Source organism: Delphinapterus leucas, chromosome X (assembly GCF_059928025.1).
Source record: "Delphinapterus leucas isolate spDelLeu-1000000601 "Yukka" chromosome X, BTC_Dleu_Yukka2, whole genome shotgun sequence".
Classification (NCBI taxonomy): domain Eukaryota; kingdom Metazoa; phylum Chordata; class Mammalia; order Artiodactyla; family Monodontidae; genus Delphinapterus; species Delphinapterus leucas.
The window spans coordinates 47828002-47834120 of NC_143150.1; the positions used below are offsets into that span (position 1 = coordinate 47828002).

General features: G+C 33.8%; 1 pseudogene; it reads left to right on the top strand.

Annotated features, from left to right (window-relative positions):
• The first annotated feature begins 5157 nt into the window (after positions 1 to 5157).
• LOC111178154 (small ribosomal subunit protein uS15 pseudogene) lies at positions 5158 to 5612 on the top strand (annotated as a pseudogene).
• The last annotated feature ends 507 nt before the right edge of the window (positions 5613 to 6119 follow it).

Genomic DNA, 6119 nt, shown 5'->3' on the forward strand with positions numbered 1-6119 from the left:
AACAGCTGGCATACAGGGGCTCACATTGAGTGAACATGAAAGAAGAGTTACTGACTGAAGGAGGGAGAGTAAGTGGGAGATGGTAGAGCTGAAGGATCATCAGCAATAGGAGACAGGGAGCAAGTTGAAATTTCACTCATGCCTGACGTTGATGGCACAGGTTCTGGTTCCTTGCTGGATTCAATTCTATCTACCCTCTTGAATAAACGATCAAGTAATGTCTGGGTAGTAGCTCTTAGCTCTTTTTTTTCTCATCATAGATGACTTGTTAGCACTGGATTGCATTCTGAACAGCTGCTACAACATTTGTGTACCATTCTACGTATGGGTCCTGTGCCTCAAAAACTAACAATACCTCCTCAAATAAAGAAAATCCCCTTGCCATTTCCTGCATCATGAATCTCTTCAGTTCTTCAATTACTTCTTCTTCCTCTTGTCTCTCCTTATCCTTTCTCAGCCTCCAATTCTTGGTGCTTCTTAGCAGTACCAGCTACATCACTGCTGCTTTTAACACTTGCTTCTGGACATCCTGGGTTTGAAATAAAGATACCACAGTACTGTACTCTATATGGTACTGTATAATAAAGTACACAAAAGAACAACCACTGGTAGAGGATGCACACACGTGACAATGTATGCCAGACATGGGAACTAACTTACATGATTGGATGTGCCTACACACGTTCATACCTTTGAAAATTTGCAACTTGAAGGTTCATATGTAGGGGACTTACTGTACTGGTATAGCTACACCAGATTACTTTTGGTTAGTGTTTACATGGTGTATGATTTTCATTTATTTTTCTTTTAAATTTTTTCTATCCTTATATTTAAATTTTGTATCTTTTAAATAATATATGGTTGGATTTTATCTTTTTTATTTTTATTATTATTTTTTTTTTTTGCAGTATGTGGGCCTCTCACTGTTGTGGCCTCTCCCGTTGTGGAGCACAGGCTCCAGACGCGCAGGCTCAGCAGCCATGTCTCACGGGCCCAGCCTCTCCAAGGCATGTGGGATCTTCCCGGATCAGGGCACGAACCCGTGTCCCCTGCGTCGGCAAGCAGACTCTCAGCCACTGCGCCACCAGGGAAGCCCAGGATTTTATCTTTTTAATCAATTCTAATAATCAATATTTTTACTTGGAACATTTTCTCTTTTATTTAATGCCATTTCTATATAGTTGGGCTTATATTTATTTTCTTTGTATTAATTTTATAGTTGTTTATTATTTTACTATTCTAATAATTATCCTAAAGATCACGTCATATGCCTTACTTATCACACTTTTAAAAAATATTATTTTTACCACTTCCCTGATACTTACAGAAACTTAGAACATTTAAATCAATTTATATCCACTCTCAATTATGTTATTTTCCACATATATTTTAAATTCTTCATAATATTGCTGTTATTGATACAAGTAAGTATTCATTTATACTTATTCACATATTTTCCCTTCTCAGTGTTAAACATTTCATTCTGTGTGTTCATTTTCTATTTAACATTATTTTTCCTTTTTCCAAAAGAGCCACCTTTAATTTTTCTTTTAGTGTGGAATGGCTGTTGAAAAATTCTGTTTCTGTCTCTGAAAAATGAATTTATTGCACATTTATTTTTATTATGCTTATTTTTAAATTATTTTGTTCATTTTTTGACTTTTAACTTTAAAATAAAATGAAACAAAGAAAATCACATTAAACAAATATATACTATAAAACAAACATCCTTCTATAACCACCACCCAGCTCAAGAAATGAAATTCATTCAGTTACCCAAGTGCTCCCTCCATGTCCTCTATTTTCACTTCAGTCCCTACCCTCTCTCACAAAAAGGCCACCATTCTGACTTTTATCATAATTTATTACTTGCTTGGTTTTATCACCCCAGTTTGCATTCTTAGACATTACAGTTTAGCCATGCCAATTTTAAAAATATGTGATATGTGACAAAATATGAGAAATATTTTGTCTCTTACAATCAGTATATTCCCTCATCCTTCCTTTCTCTCCCTTACAATTTACTTGCTGAAGAACATGAACTATTAAAATTTTAGACTTTCCCACAGTATAGATTCCATTGATTGAACAGACATGATGTAGTCCAAAATATTCTTCTGTCCTCTCTATTTCCTGAAAATTGACAACTAGCTCCAAGGCTTGATCAGACTCATGTTCAAACTCTTCAGCAAGAATATGGGCAATACTGTGTTATTTTATCAGGAGTCACATAATGCCTGTTTTTTTCTCTTTCTTTTTTTTTTTAGCAATGATTAATATACAAAGCATAAATCTCTTAATTCATTGGGAAGTAAAAAAATGGATATTTACTAATTCAATTATTTTGTGTTCATTTCTTTACTGTAAGAATTTTAAAAGGAGATACTTACCCTCATCAACTATTTGGTTATCAATTGGTAAAGTTTACATAGGAAAATCAGTATAAATACATGAGTCCCTCCCCTTATTTACCCAATTTTCAAGAGAATGAATCAATTCTGTCATCCTCAATAAATAAAAAATCAGTATATCCTGATTAATATAATTTGAAACTCAAGAGATTAAACACACTTCATAGATTTCCATCTTTGCTATATGTATCCTTACTGAAGTTTAAATTGTCTTTTCTTTGGCCAGTGAGGCCTATCCAAGTTATCTTCTAAGTCCTTTTGACATGACCCTAATAAGCATTGATAGTTTCCTTTCTATCTGGTATCTCAGAATGTTCCAGCTTCACCTTCTACGTTTTCTCCCCCATACCTGGGATCAGTCATTTTTCCCAAAAAGGTCTGGTTACATTGAATAAAAAATTATATTTCAAGTTTACAATCTGAGTGTACTAGGGATATTCATTGTTACTGGGTTTGTAATTATTTCTAGGCCTTTTCAAGGAACAAAGTGAGGATATATAAAGGGATGGATGGATGGATAGATAGATAGATAGAACATTTATAAAATAAATAAAACATTTATAAATAAAATAAAATATAGAACATTTCTAAAATCCTATAATCTCCCTCATGTCCCCTTTCAATCTATATGTTCCAAGAGTTATCCACTGTTCTCCTGTCTATCACCATATGTACCCTTTTATGTCTTATTTCTGCCAGTCATCATGTCTGTAAAAATCATCCATGTTGTGTGTAGTATTAGTTCATTCACTGAACTAATATTCCATTGTATAAATGTACTGCAATATATTCAACTGTTATTGGACATTACAGTATTTAAATTTCTTGGCTCTTTTCTATGCATGTGTTTTGGTGAACATAAACACTCCTATGGATATTTGCCCAAGAATGGTACTGGTGAGCCATATGATAGACATATTTTTATCTTTGATAGATTCTTCCAAACAGTTTCCCAACATGGTTTTACCACTATACACTTCTACCAGTAACATATGAATGCTCAAGTTGCTCCACATCCTTGCTAACACTTGGTCTTTTTAGTCTTTCTAATTTTACCAATTCTGGTGTGTGTGTGCATGTTTGTGATCTCTTTGTGTTTTAAATGCCATTTTCTTAATAAATAATAATTTTGAGCATCTTTTCATATGTCTATTGGCCATCTGGACCCTGAGCTTTAACTGGTAAAATTATCTGAAATTCTTTTTTGCCACCTGCCTTATCTTTTCACTCTCCATTCCCTGCATGGATCACCTTATCCAGTCCCATAGATTTATTACTATCCATACACCAGTGACTCCTAAATCCAAGACCTTGATATCAGGTCTTAAATTTTTATATCTAAATGCTCATTCTACATCTTTCATCGCTTCTTCACCTTTGAGTTTTTGTTTTTGTTTTGTTTTGTTTTTTTGCCATTTTGCACTTCTTCATCTTGACTGGAACATTGATGTGAAGCCTAGAGACTCAGCAGTTATTTTTTAACCATAAGACAATAAACATAAGGACAAAAGCCAACACATTAGAAAAGGCAGAAGTTAAAGATGATTAAAAAAAAAAGTAGGTCACTGATGGCACTCTCAAACTGCATAAAGCTGGGCATCTTAGTGTAAGAGACAAATTACAATATTTTTAAGCCATTGTGATAGGATCCTCTTTTATTTTAAGTATAATGTAATGCTGATACAAGTGGAATCTCAGCAAATTCTACTGACTGACTATGTGAATCTACTACATGAAAAAAATTTTTGAAAGATTTTCTCTACACAGTGAAATTACTTGTGTAACCCAATACGAAAATTTAGATTCAAGAACTTTGTCATTTTTGTTCTGTCATGTCCTTAATGTCCATGATTTGTTATAATTCCTAATATACACATTTTACTGATGTGTATGTGCATACACAAATATAGATATATATGACCTTTTATGTCTTTACAGTTATAATGTATATATATATATATATATATATATATATATATATGATGTATCAATAAAGGCTCTTTCAATTGCAAGTGAGAGAAAGCCAACTCAAACAAGTTATAGGAATATCAGGCTTAGATCTGGCCTCAGAAACAATATTCAGAGTCTCAAACAATATTATTAATTATCTCTTTCTCTCTCTGTCTCTCCTCTTTTCTTCTCTTTCTCTTCACTTAGTGACAACTTTTCTGTGTTGACTTCATTTTCTCGTACCATATGGAAGCTTCCTTTATATGGATGGCGATGGGCCCAGAGAGAACTTCAGTTTTATATCATATCATATCATATCATATCAGCTTATGGTCTAGAGAAAAAAGGAACTCTCAGTTACAGAAAAAGAAATTACCCAAAGATAGGGCTCTATTTGACCCAGCTTCAGTGACTAGTTCAACTTATAGATTCCTGTGGTCATGGGGGCAAGTATTATGTTTGTTGGAGTGTGGCAGAGCAACTCATCAAAAGAAACATGATGTCTGATATTATTTCAGGGAATTAATAATTAATCAATATCTATTAAGGCCACTATAATGTGTAGGTGTAAACATATGTGTGTGTTTGTGTTACATAAAGAAGCATAAACCTTGATTTTTTTTATCCTTCAAAAATAATAGCATCATCTAAGAAATATAAATTTTAAAGGTGATTCAACTATAGGCAAAACAAGATAAATAATCATTGGCCTGATGAAGCAGACATTCAATACTAATGAACAATGATTTTCATGTTGAACCTTAAAAAGTATGTTTCTTTAGAGACCGCCACCACCATGGGTCACATGCACGTTTCAGGGAAGGGCCTGTCCCACAAGGCTCTGACCTACTGCCACAGCGTCCCCACCTGGCTGAAGCTGACATCTGACAATGTGAAGGAGTAAATCTACAAACTGGTCAAGAAGGACCTGACTCCCTTACAAAACAGTGTGATCCTGAGAGACTTACATGGTGTTGCACAAGTACGCTTTGTGACAGGCAATAAAATCTTGAGAATTCTTAAGTCCCAAGGACTTGCTCCTGATCTTCCTGAGGATCTCTATCATTTAATTAAGAGAGCTGTTGCTGTTTGAAAGCATCTTGAGAGGAACAGAAAGAATAAAGATGCTAAATTCTGTCTGATTCTGATTGACAGCCATATTCACCAGTTGGCTTGATATTACAAGACCAAAGGAGTCTTACCCCCAGTTGGAAATATGAGTCATCCACAACCTCTTCCCTGGTTGCATAAATGTGTCTGTTGTAATCAAGCATAAAATCATTGTTTAACTAAAAAAGAAAAAGAAGAAAAGTTTGTTTCTTTAAAGATAAATAATTCCACTTTTGGAATGGCAGCATGAAGAGTTCCATAACCTGCTACCCAGTGAAACAAGCATAGTTGTTTCACTGTGAAACAAGCTAGATAGATATAGATAGAGATACAGATTAGATAGATAGATAGATAGATAACTATGCATATAGATAAATACATATCTATATATAATTTATACCTCTCAATATATATATAGATCTATATACCTATATCTATTCTATATGTATATCAATATATATATGTTTTCTTTTAAGTCTCTATAAATTGACCTCAGGGCATATAGCAAATGATAAAAAAATCAAGAAAATATACTAAAACTTGGTAAAAACAGCAAAAGTCTTTAACATTTAAACCATTACCCATTCCATCCCTCACTCCTGCCTAGAAACTCCAACTCCATTCCTTGTAGCCAAGAACACAGGACAC